The following is a 14,176-nucleotide window of genomic DNA, read 5'->3' as shown; positions in this document are numbered from 1 at the left end:
TGATATGAAAGTTGGAGATTTTCACGTTTTTAGTTACTTAATTCAAGAGTCATTTATCACATTTTTGTTTATAAAATGTTTATAACAATGAATCATTTTCAAAAATAAGTGATAATAGAATGAAATTATATGTTTTAGTAAACTACATTACATACATGCTTTTAATAAATACAAATTTTACAAGTTGGTGTTTGTGTTAAAGTGAAACAGTAAATTAAATTATTGTTGAAGTTGTACAGAATGTTCCTCTGATTTAAGATAGATGAATCTGTACCTTCGCCAATGCTTTTCAATGGGAAACGTTATACACACAATCTATTTGAGTTATCTCAATGAAAACATAACTCTCAACAAATTTCTTTGAAGGATAAGTGTGCCAAATTTCAGCTAATTCAACTAAATATTCAACCTGTAAAAAACAGAGAAATAAATAAAAAAGTAAAAATAAAACAAAATGTCAGTAATTGCACCATCTATCCCTGACATTAGTTCCTTTTGTAACAAAAAAAGATGTGCGTGATTAAACACAAGTAGCACATGGAAGGTATGGTGGAGTGATTGTGCTCAAAGCACTTTCTAATAAACATAAATCAATCTTTTATCTTTATTGGAAAAATGTTCTTGCAATGCTACAGTTTATGTTTTTGGATTGTAAACAATTTCACAAAATTTTCTATAAATAACCTCCAGTAATTTGGAGAATGGATTAAACTGTTGGCATATGTAAATCAGGCAAATGTATTAAATTATGTAAACCTTTTGATCTTTGCAGTTAATGTTAAATAGCTAATTATTGCTCTTGGTCACAGTTATCAGTTGATTTTTCTACTAACAGTCTACTTTCCAACAGTAAAACTACCATTTTAATTATCGTGGACTGGTTTTAAGAAGATATTTTTACGTTTACTTTAAAAATTGCCTTGCCTCAAACAGCATGAAGATATAGATTATGATTAGGATCATGACAGTGCATTATTTCAAACCTAAGTCCTTAACTTGTCTTACAATTTTGAAAGTCTTACTGCTTCAGGGTTGGTATAAAAATTAACTTGGGTTCAGGAAGTTATCCTGCAGATAATACACACTCTGAATGAAACAATCGAGATAGTCAACAGTTTCCATTGCCCTATTTATTCATTCCTACATGACCGAATCTGTGATGGGATCAGTTTTTCCAGTGATACTCCTTAAACCTGTTCCACTGCATTTTCTGCCTATCAATATATGTGTGTATTTACTCATCGAGTGTACCTGTGGTTTCAAGTTTTAAATATCTTGTTCAATCTTATAAGTCTCTAAGTGAAAGCATGCAGAACGTTTAGAATTATTTCACAGGGAATCTGAACCTTGATGTTTCATTTAGAAGATTAAAAATCTGTTTTTGTTCCCTGTTCGACTGTACAAAATATTTGCCATGACTCAGCAGTGACAGGGCAACTAAATGGAAAACTCGTAATCCTGGCCCACCTTAAATCCCTTCGTACCTCTCCATCACCTCTTCTGTTTTGTAAATGCATCGATCAGCACAAGCAGCCTGCTGTCCTGTCCTCCGCCTTGATGGAGCTCAGCTCGGGAAAAAGTTCTCCCAAGTCAAGCCAAAGCTCCTTATCTGCGTGTGAGGTGGGTTGCCTGGAGTTGTACAGAGTAAAAGATACAGTATATCATTATTTGGAATTTATGCATTTCATGTGTGTTCCATGTCTACAAAGATCTGGCAATCAAAGATATGATGTCCCGTGACCGCTATCAGATTGGACAATGGCAGAACCGTAGCAACAGACAGCTTCTTCACAGCGCTTTCGCCGGCTAATAGACAGCTGCACCACAATGCAACTCTGCTTGGCATCATAAGTAAAATGGGACTTCTACCTGCAGCTAAAGTCACTTTCAGTACTTGAGCAATTCGCCTCGCAAGTGTTTAGATCTGACAGCACCATGCTGATGGTGTATGCACCCAAGAACAGCCGGTGTAAAGTTTGGCTACTTGTAAAAGTTAGCACATCAGACTTATCGTTATAATCGTTATAGAGTGTGAGGGATGACCGGCCTGTCATCCCGGCCAACACCTCCAGGCCGCCAGATGGAGCTCTCCCTGCGGCATAGAGGTTCCCCGAATTCCAGCAGGGCCTTTATAACCAGCCCTGCTGGATACCATGGGGACCTCCAGGAGACTCTGTAGGGAGGCTCAGGAAATTCTACATGCCTATAACCTGGAAGTACATCATAGGCAAGGCGACAAGGGAAATGACGTGCTTCCGGGATGAAGAGGAGGATTTTTATCTGACCCGAAAGTGATAGGAGATCACATGGACTGAGGGATTGGAAACACTTCCGGATCAGGGAATATAAAAGGACTATGGGAAATCCCAGACGATGATCTGAGCTGGGTGGAAGGGTGGCAACGCGTCTGGGAGTGGAGGATTGTATTGATTGTTTATTGATTATTGATTTATTGGAGTGGAGTGGAGGGTGCTTTGTGCACTTTATTATTATAATAAATATTCATTTTGGACTTTTATCTGGTGTCTGACGTCTGGTCTGAGGGTTAACTGTCACGAGTTAAAATTGAATTTAGCAATTTAATTATTAAGGACTCTTTTACTTGTTTATTAGTCTCTCTCTTATATAAAAAAATCCTGAGATGTGACAAGACTTTGGCCATGAGATTTTTTCAAGTCATGTCATCCTCTCAACCATATTCAACCACGCACACGGTACTCTCACCTCTCATTTGTATGAATGCTTATGACAGACACAGTTCCTGCACTCTCAGCTCTTTTAAATCTTAAGGTAAACTCACTTTAAGTTCTCAAATAAAGAAGATATATTATGTCCAAATCTTATTGAAGAATTTCATCACGAAGGGTTATCAACAGAAAAAATGAGTACACGGTCAATCCTAGCACCAAGAAATGATGAAGTCAAATGAATTAACGCCAGAAATGACGATCAGTTACACGGCAAATTGGTTAAATGCGTATGAATAGATTATGCTGAAGCAGTTGGTGGTGATCATGCGGAAGATGAAAACATCAACTTACAATATCCCAAAGAATATCTACAACACCGTCAGGTCTTCCACCGCACGAATTACTGTAGAAAGAAGGATGTATCCAAAAAAGGTAATGTAGTACTTCCTGGTGTAGCAGAAGTGCTGCAGTCCATGGTTCCGGAATCACCCAAGCGCCCTCTCGTGTCCCAGGGGAAGTATTGCCTCTCTCCCAGTCTTCTCATCCTCCAGGCGTCAAGGCTGGGCAAGAGCCACAGCCTTCTGCCACACTATATATTATTTAACCTATACAATTCCAGAAACCTTACTTCCAAATAAAGAGACTTCAGCTGTGATAATTTTGCGTCGTACTTGACTTAAGCTGCATCGGTGGGGGATGGGATAGCAGGCTGCTTGCTGCTGTGCTGACCGACACATTTGCAAAACAAAGACACCACCGAAGAGATGCGAAGGAATTTAAGGTGGTCTGGCATTACAAATATTTTTGTAGGCTTCAGGGATTCTTGTGTTAAGTCAGTGGGTAACTGATATCCCATACTATTTGAAATTGAAAAAAATCTAATTCTCACTCAGAGGATCTGTTCAAAACTTTTTTAAAATATGGCAGGATCTATTCAATACCATTTTAGAATAAGCTTCTATATCAAGGAAATGGATACTATTCCTTCCTTGCTGCTTCTAAGATTTGCTTTGTTGGCTGGCAGTCCTCTCCTTCTTTTGGGTTGGGGTTGAATTTTGGTTTTATTAAATTTGATTTGATTTTATGGATTGTTATTTGCATTTAATAAAAATTAATAAAAAAAAGTTCACTTCTTACTGTATGCTACTACATATTTAAAGATCCTGAGAAATGTTCTTGAGTTTCTGCCAGAGATTTGCAACCCCTGCTGAGCTAATGTGGTCTTCATCAGCTTCCTAAGTTTGGGGAGCAACTTATGGGAGAGGTTTTGTCAGTCAGTTATTATCAGTCTTGTTCTACTGCTTATTAACATATATTCCATGTGACTTCTTTTTAATTACTTTCTCAATTTCTAATTATCATAGTCAGAAAAATGTAGGGTATTATGTCATTCACTGAATTTATTTAAGTGAAATTGTTCTTGACTTGAAGCACTGTAGGTGTGTCAGTCCAAGTATTCTATATGTGAATGCTGTACCTGGTCAGAAAAGTTGTCATGACCTAGAAACTGAATACTGGCATAGAAGTTTAAAATATAATGCAAATTTGTCAAATAGGCAATAAAATTATTATCCCGGTTTCAGGAAAATCAATTTTCATATGTTTGGTTGTTGTAAAGTATTTTTCTTAAAAGCCTAATTTTGTTATTTATAGTATATTATGTTCATTATGTTAACTGAAGTTTTTGTTTTCCTCCCCAGTCCTGTCACCACAACTTTTACTACTACTTCATTCACTATTTAACTAAAAATATTGACTTCTTGATTATTTTTACTTTGATAATAGTGTACAGTATATATTTTTAAAAGTTGTATGGCTGTGTTCTCTACTATTGCACAGATTTGATTTTAAGTATGTGTAGGCGCTGTAATTGAAGAGAATTATGTAAGAATAAATAGAATTGAAGTGAATTGAAATATTTTGGCCCAGTTGAAATTATACCTAAGATAAGTTGATGCAGTTTTCTGTTTTATTTATGCCTACCTTCTTTCTAACAATGCTTTCCATTTTTTAACAGGCTTAAAATGTTACAGGCTACTTGTGGGAATTTAAGCACTTTTTCTCTACTAGGCATTTCAGATTAGATTTGTTTTGCTATGGTACACTTTATCCCTGTGCTAAATCTCCCTTTGTGTCTGTTTGTGAATTTTGCCGAGTCTAGATTTTCCAGGAAAGTCAGTGTTTAAAAGTGGGTCACTTAAATTCTTTTGAGGCAAACAGCAAGTTTATTGATGCAGAAAACGTCTTTCGGTCTTTGTTTATTTCTTGATATTGGCAAACATTTTAATCTGCTATCACTTTTTAAATAAATGTTTAAGCAAATTAACATAGCTCACCTCTTTTCAAAAGTGTGTCACTTTTGCCCACTGTAACTACGTAAAAATTAAAACTTGGTCAGATTTCTGATAGCATGATAGTTTTATCAATAGGCCTTCAGTAGATATAAAGCTGAGGTTCTTTAAATGTTAACTGTTTTAAATTGCCGGGGAAACACAGTGTTTCTTGCATCATTGAAAATTAACAATGAATAAATAAGGCAGCAAACCATACAGTATTTTAATAATGAAGCATTTGCTTCACAAGAATACATTCACATTTTCTATTTTGCTACCCCTATAGTGGACTTGTTGAAGAGGAAGTAGAAGATCTGAGTGAATAAGGACAAAAGATAAAGTCCTGGACCAAGCAGCAGCTACCAGGCCTGGTAAACAGTTTCCGTCCTTTTAATAAGACGGAATAGCACATACTGTAGTAATATCATTGAGAGTTAACTTTCAACGCTCTAGCTCCTTGATTCAGACTTATGGAAAATCAGCTATGAGCACAAATAAAGCATTATGAATTGGATTAACTGAGGTTTTAAGATTAAATTAAAATGTTCATTCAGTTATATCCAACCTCATTAGCTAAAAAAAAACTCTACTGAATTACTGTATGTAGTGGATGAAAAGAGATTTAACAGAATATGCTGTGGACTAGTGGGTCTTTTAATCTTTTTCTGGGTCTTACTTAAAACACCAACAAGTAAACAAGCTCAGAGGTGTGTCTAGGTCAGGGGGTTCTAACATTTTTTTAAACTAAGGACTCAAATAACAAAATTGATACCATAATGGAAAACAAAAAGAGGGTGATTTATCATAGTAAAAATTGAGCATATATAGACAAATAACAATGGGCTTACATTAAAAAACAGTGGAATTTGTGTCATTATTATTTATGAACTTTCAACCAACAAATTATTTAGGAGATACATAACTGGGCCCCCTTATACCTACAGCATTATGCCTTTACTAGCTGTGTAAGCCCGTGCTGTAAAAAGCCCAGTGTTAGGGTCCTAGAAACTATTGAAATCGTCAGAAAAAAAATTGAAATGTAGTAGTAGTAGTAGTTTATTTATATATCGCCCTTCACAGACAAAAGGTCACAGAGCGCTGAACAGCAAATATAGTACAAATACAACAGTTAAAACAAAACATAAACAAAACCAATAAAAACAATAAATAAAAAACTGGAACTATTCAGCACTGATTAAAAGCTTGTTTAAAAAGAAATGTTTTTAGTTGTTTTTTTAAAAGAATCAACAGATTCGTCTCCACGCAGACCACAAGGCAGGCAATTCCATAGTGTTGGTGCCACAGACTGAAAGGCATGATCCCCACGGGTTTTAAATCGAGTGCGTGGGACAACGAGAAGGCCCTGTTGCTCAGATCTTAGTCTGACAAGCTGTATGGCGTTGGAGCAGACTAGTTAGGTACTCAGGAGCTTGCCCATGCAAAGCTCTGAAAGTAAGTACCAAAACTTTAAAATGAATTCTATAAAACACTGGGAGCCAGTGCAGTGTGTGCAAAATGGGGGTGATATGATCACTCTGGCTAGCGTGAGTTAGGAGCCTGGCAGCTGCATTTTGGACTAACTGAAGACGTAAGAGAGAGGACTTGCTCAAACCTGTAAAGAGAGCATTACAGTAATCAAGCCGTGAGGAAATAACAGAATGAACAAGCATCTCCAATTCTGATTTTGAAACAACATTTCTTAGTTTTGAGAGATTTCTTAAATGAAAGAAACACGAGTGGCTGACTGACCTTACATATTCATCAAGTGTCAGGGACTGGTCAGAAATAACCCCAAGGTTACGTAGACTTGACTTAATAACAGGAGAGACAGAAGAAAATTTCAAACTGATCTCAGAATGAAGAACAGGAGGAGCAACAATTAGTACCTCAGTTTTTCCTGAATTAAACTGCAGGTAATTACAACTGAACCAGTCGTTAACCTGAGACAGACAATCAACCAAAGTGACCAAAGTATTAATTTGGTTAGGCTTAAATGAAAAATAAAGCTATATATCATCTGCATACAGATGATACAAGATGTCCTTAAAAGAGATAAGAATCTGTGATAGGGGAAGAATATATAAAGAGAAAAGTATAGGTCCATGAACCGAGCCCTGTGGCACTCCACATGTCAAGGGAGCAGAGTCAGATGAAAAGCCAGCCACACCGACTGAGAAACTCCTATTTGACAATATAAGAGGAGAACCAGTCAAAAGCAGAGCCAGAGAAATGTAGAGATATCAGGTAATTGAAAAGAACTACTCTGGGCATCTCTCTCCTAGGTTTCATTTTGCTGATGTGCTCGCCTCGCTTGTGTGTTAGCGGCGGGAGGAAAAGTTAAAGGGATACCGTTTTGCCGATGTGCTCGTCTCGTTTGCGTAAGAGTTTCTCTCTTTTCTCAGCGGTTTCACTTTGGCAACAAAGTTGCTTTCTTCTTCCGACTCATTAACTTGGGGAAGCCTTGCTGGCTCTCTGAGCTTTTGATGCTTATTAGCCTCACACTTCGGGGCCGGACAGACAGACAGACACACTTCCATGCATAGACATTTAGTTTTCTGTTTCCTCTGAGGTGGAGCCCTTACCCCGACTCCACCTCTCACTTCCGGGCCAGACAGACACACACACTTCCACATGTAGACGTTTATATATAAGGTGATGTCCCACAGTAATTGCTTTTTTATATTCAGTCAAGTCCAGAGTTTTCTTTCTTTTTACTATTTTAGTGTGAATCTGAGTTGTTTTTTTATAACATTTATTTATTTGGTTTTTTAACTTTTGTAAAAAACAATAATTTTCTCCTTGCTACGCTGTAATTTTCAAATTGCCTTTACTTTTTGATTTAGCCTTGTAATTTCTTTAAAAGTTCAACATTCTTGATAGTAAGACTGTCATGTACAGTTGATCTTCAACATTTGTGTGTTTAAATTTGCAAGTTCAAGCATTCACGCAATTTTATTAGTAACATTGTTTTTACTTTTGTGTTGAGAACCGCACACATTTGCAGGCTTCATGGCTATGCACATTAGAGAAAAAAAATGAGAGGCACAATGCGTGAAAGTTTGGGTAACAGGTAGTATCCCACCAGGTCCTTCACTGGACTTGTTTACCCGTACCATTGTAGAGTAAAGAGCTCCCCATGCATTTGTTGAATATTTTCTTTTTTTTTCTAAAAGAATCTAATTTTGTGTTGCAGTTATGCCCCCAAAGTATAGTGCAGGTCCTCTAGGCCCAAGCATGCAAAATCAGTAAAGCGGCTTAGTGAGAAAATAAAGGTGTTAGATAAACTGTGCCAAAGTGTCAGCAGCCGCTGTCAGCCATGGCCAGCTGGCTAGAAACATCAAGGCTGCTGATCTCTTCATTGATCACAACCTCGAGGTGAAATGTTAACTCACCTCTGTTATGCTCCCATACTCCAAGACCCTTAAGGATCTCAAGCGGGGTACAAAGTAGACACTGCTGACAGATTATTTTAAGCTGGTGTGTCCTTTACAATCTTTAACACCAATCACCAGCTGAGAAGGACAGTGTGTTGGAGGTGATGTCCCAGAACTCTTATGACAGCAGTGACTGAAGTTTTTATATAGAGAGTTAGCACAAAAGGTGACATGATTCTATGGAATTACTACCCAGAAAAAATGCTTTGAATGTTACCAATTATATTTATTTTTATTGCATTTTTGGGTTATTTCATGGTCATTGTTTTATGAAAGGTGCAGAATCAGAATTATAACTTTTATAAAGATTCTATTCAGAAACGTGTATTCTGAGCAATTTCAACTGAAAAACTGCAAATTGTTGGTGATCACAGGAATCTTATCTCCCTATTTGCCATAGGTTCAATGTATTAACATTCATGTCTTCACTTTTGTGCTGTTTTCAACCAATGTTACTGTCTCATGAAAATTGATGATTGACTGTATTTGCTATGTAAGCTATGAACGCCACCCAGTTAAACAAAATGCTGCCAACCTTGACCAGGTTGAAATGCCTTCATGGCAGATATTGATAAGTTTTATGTAGAATTTGTATTTCATTTACCATAACTAATAAAGGCCTAAGCAGTCTTGCAGAACACTAGTCCTGATTTAAATCCCAACTTTGCATATTCTCCCTATGCTTGAGGGAGTCTCCCATAATGACACTAGTTTTCTACCCCAGTCCAAAGACACAGTAACACTGTGACTGTGTTGTGTTGTTTTACAACTCCTTTGTCCATCATTTGATAAGGGAAGTTGTCATTTAGAACAGTGCTTAAACACTTCAAAATGTTTTTAAACTTGTAAAATACTGGCAAATTGTCCAGGATGGATTCCTGTCTCATGTCCATTGTTAACGAAGTAAGTGCTGGCACCCCACAAGTCTGATCAGAAATGAGTAAATTCAGAAAATGTATAGAAACAGTTCATTGTAGAAATTCTTATGAGATAAAGGGGATTATCAGAGAAGGACTTGAACAGAAAATTTCTGTATACGCAGATAACATGGTACTGTATATATCAGATCCACAAAATACTGTGCCTGCTGTCCTAACAGCACTTATAGAATTTCAAAAGATTTCTGGTCTCAGAATTAATTTGACTAAAAGTGTGCTCTTTCCAGTGAATTCTCAAGCACACAATGTTAGACTGGACACCTTCCCTTTTATCATCGCAGATCAGTTTAAATATCTAGTGGCAAACATTACAAGTAAACATAAAGCTCTCTATCAACAAAATTTTGCTGTCTGTATGAAAAAAATTAAGCAAGACCTGCATAGATGGTCAACCCTTCATCTCACTTTAGCTGTAAGAATTAACATTGTTAAGATGAATATCCTCTCTAAGCTTCTCTTTTTATTTCAAAACATTCCAATATACATCAATAAATCATTTTTTAAGAAATTAGATTCAACCATAACCTCATTTATTTGGAATTCAAAACATTCACGTATTCAAAGAGTGACCCTACAAAGACCTAAGGCAGAAGGTGGCATGGCTCTACCTAACTTTCAATTTTATTCCAGGGCAGCAAATAAAACAAGCTATAAAAACCTGGACATGGACACAAATAGATGAACGTACACAGGCTTGGTCGGCAATAGAAATAAAATCCTGCAGTACATCTCTATATTCTTTGCTTTGTACCCAAAAAAATGCAATTTATCACCAATATACTAACAACCCAATTGTGCTTCACTCACTCAGAATATGGAACCAATGTAGAAAGCATTTTAAGATAAAGAAGCTTTTATCTGTGGCACCTCTGCACGAGAACCATCCTTTTTCCACCATCTCAAACATATGCAGTTTTTAATGTCAGGAAAACATTTGGGATTAAATCACTTAGAGATCTGTACATAGACAATGTCTTTGCATCCTACGAACAATTACATTCCAAATTTAACTTTCCAGCAGCACATTTATTTCACTACCTTCAAATCTGAAACTTTGTTAAACAGAACCTGCCCAATTTTCCTCACCTCCCACCAACCTCTATGCCGGAAAAAATATTGATCAGTCTTGAAGATTCAGACAGCATTTCTGTAGTATATAAAACTATTTTACAGTCCCTCTCTTTCAAAGATGCAAGAGGACAGTGAGAAAAGGGTCTCTCACTCAATATTTCAGAAAAGGAGTGGAAGGTAGCAATGCAGAGAATCCACTCGAGCTCGATATGCGCAAAGCATACAATTATTCAACTCAAAATTATTTATTGAGCACGTCTGTCTCGCTTAAAATTCTCCAAAATGTTTCCAATATTTGCAATCAAGTTCTAGCCTCACTGGGTCACATGTTCTGGACCTGCACCAAATTAACATCATTCTGGACCAAAATCTTTAAATGCCTATCAGACAGCGTTGGTGTCACAATCCCTCCTAATCCACTAACAGCTGTGTTTGGTGAACTCCCAGATGGGCTTAAAGTGGAGAAGGACAAACAAACTGTGATTGCCTTTACTACACTATTGGCACGTAGACTTATCTTGCTCAACTGAAAGAATCCTAACTCTCCTCTCCTAAGTCAGTGGGTAACTGATGTTATATATTATTTGAAACTGGAAAAAATCTAATTCTCACTTACAGGATCTGTGCAGAACTTTTTCAAAACCTGGCACGATCTGATCAATAACATTTTAGAATAAGCTTTTAAAGCACTGAGGAAATGGATTCTCTCCCCTTTTTTCCTTTTTTTTCTCCATTTATCATTATTCACTTATTAATTCATCTACGTACTTATTTTTACTAGCTTTAAGTTTTACCCTGCTGGCTTAGCTCTCTTTCTCAGGGGTGGGGGTTGATTTGTTTTCGATCTTATGTTTGTAAAATTTGATTTATTTTTATGGAATGAGGTGTGATTTTAAAAAAATCAATAAAAACAAAAAAAGAAAATGTATAGAAACAGGCACAATTCATCACTTACCTGGTAAAAAACTGTATCCATGAAATCCTGAGTATTTAAAGTGGGGCTTCATCTCTGACAGAATCAAGAGAAAACACTTAGCTGTTCCCAGGAGAAATGAAGACTTCTTTTTGAAGGCGGATGTTTATCATTTCCAATTGCTGCATTGAAGTCACAAGAAAAAGATCATCATTTGATGGTATTAATTCATTATTATAAAATGCAGTAATTTATCTGCCCTATTCATTGCAATTGAAAGTCTCTCTGGGAAATGAGATAAACCTCTTCCACACACCCAAGCTGCACACTTCAAGAAAACACATCTTAAAGATAGGATAAACAGTTAAATATTTATAGATACTGAATGTTTTATTGATGTTAAAGAGAAATTGTATATTTTTGAGACTTTACTTAACTGTGAAACAGGTTTTGACACCTCATTGTTTCCCCTCTCTTCATTGTCACTATTATTTATGTAATTATTATTCTGCCTAATGCTTTCAAATTTTTTTGTTTGTTTAAGAGTAGCATGTATAAATCAGTCTGATAACATGAACACCAGAATAGGATAATTTGTTCTTCTTCTGGTGCACCACATGCAGTGGGGCATGTTGATAGGTTGTGATTCTAACATGGAGGCATAAGGGAATAGAGAGGAGTTTGAGTTAAGGATAGACTTAAGCTGGTGGCACATTACACAGCTTCCTGTAAGTGAGGATGTCATCCTTGATGACTGCGGTTCCTGATCTTTTTGCCTGTGCATGCCAGATTATGTGACTTAAAATTGCAGGGTATGATAAACTTCATGAATTTGTGCAGGTTTTTCAGCACAGTTTCGCATTTCTGAAGTATCGCAGCACGTCCCTTTTTTTGGTGCCTGGCAAAGATGGCGCTCTGTGAATGCTTTCCAGGTAACATTAGCCCTTTTGTTTTAAGACAAAATTAAAAATGTTTGATTTTGTTGGGATGAGTCACAAATTGGTTGACCAAGACACTGGGTATGTCGGACAACAAGACTGGTCTTCATGGGAGCAAGCAGCAATTTCCCCAGAATCTCTCTAAGATTATGTAAGATTATGTAGTGAAATTTGCCACCGAAAATCACCAGAGAAGTCATGTAATGTGACAGAAACTTTAGTCAGTCAGCTTATCAACAATAGGGATGAAGGAGATGAAGAGAATCATTTGGTATGTTGCATAAACTTGACTTCACAACAAGAAAAGCTGATATAGATACCTTGGTTTGTGGAATTTCTATCATTTCAAACCTGTATCATACCATACCATACCATAGGGTAAGGTACTTGGCAAAACTGGCTTTTTTTCATTTGTCTGTACTACAGTATTTATCTAGTCATTATCTTTCTGTACAAACAACCAGATATAGTGAAACTTAAAGTATAGGCTTAAACATAAAGTATCTTTGTGTTGATTATATTCTGGTTTATATACCTGTAAGTAATCCTGATTCGTCACTTCAACATGTGCCACATACGAAAACAGTTTGAATAAATACATACTTCACCCTCTGTGTCTCTTCATATGACTAAACTTAAGCAACACCTGATAGCACTGATCTCATTTAATTAGCTGCTATTTTTTTCTTTTATTTTAAACTAGCAAAATACCCGCGCTTCGCAGCGGAGAAGTAGTGTGTTAAAGAGGTTATGAAAAAAAAAAGGAAACATTTTAAAAATAACGTAACATGATTGTCAATGTAATTGTGTTGTCATTGTTATAAGTGTTGCTGTCTTTTATATATATATATATATATATATATATATATATATATATATATATATATATATATATATATAATATACACACACACACATAAACATGTATATACATATACATATATATATACATATCTACATATACACATATCTACATATATATATACATATACACATCCACATATATATATACATATATACATCCACATATATATACATATATATATATATATATATATATTTATATATATATATATATATATATACACACATATCAACATATATATACACACATACACACACACACACACACACACACACATATATATATATATATATATATATATATATATATATATATATATATATATATATATATATATATATATATAAAAGACAGCAACACTTATAACAATGACAACACAATTACATTGACAATCACGTTACGTTATTTTTAAAATGTTTCCTTTTTTTTTTCATAACCTCTTTAACACACTACTTCTCCGCTGCGAAGCGCGGGTATTTTGCTAGTATATATATATGTGTGTGTGTGTATGTATATGTGTGTGTTTATGTATGTGTGTATATATATATATGTTGATATGTGTATATATATATATATATATGTATATATATGTGGATGTGTATATGTAGATATATGTAGATATGTGTATATGTAGATATGTATATATATGTATATGTATATATATGTTTATGTGTGTGTGTATATTTTATATATATATATATATATATATATATATATATATATAAAAGACAGCAACACTTATAACAATGACAACACAATTACATTGACAATCATGTTACGTTATTTTTAAAATGTTTCCTTTTTTTTTCATAACCTCTTTAACACACTACTTCTCCACTGCGAAGTGCGGGTATTTTGCTAGTATATATATATATATATATACATACATATACACACATACATGCAGTTTCAATAACATAGAAATCAATATAAACAACATTAACATCATTATCATATGAGAATAAGAAGTAATATATAAGAAGCACATTTCATA

The sequence above is a fragment of the Erpetoichthys calabaricus genome, chromosome 3 (assembly GCF_900747795.2).
Source record: "Erpetoichthys calabaricus chromosome 3, fErpCal1.3, whole genome shotgun sequence".
In the NCBI taxonomy this organism is placed as follows: domain Eukaryota; kingdom Metazoa; phylum Chordata; class Cladistia; order Polypteriformes; family Polypteridae; genus Erpetoichthys; species Erpetoichthys calabaricus.
The sequence above is the reverse complement of the archived record's forward strand: the minus strand, read 5'-3'. Positions refer to the sequence as shown.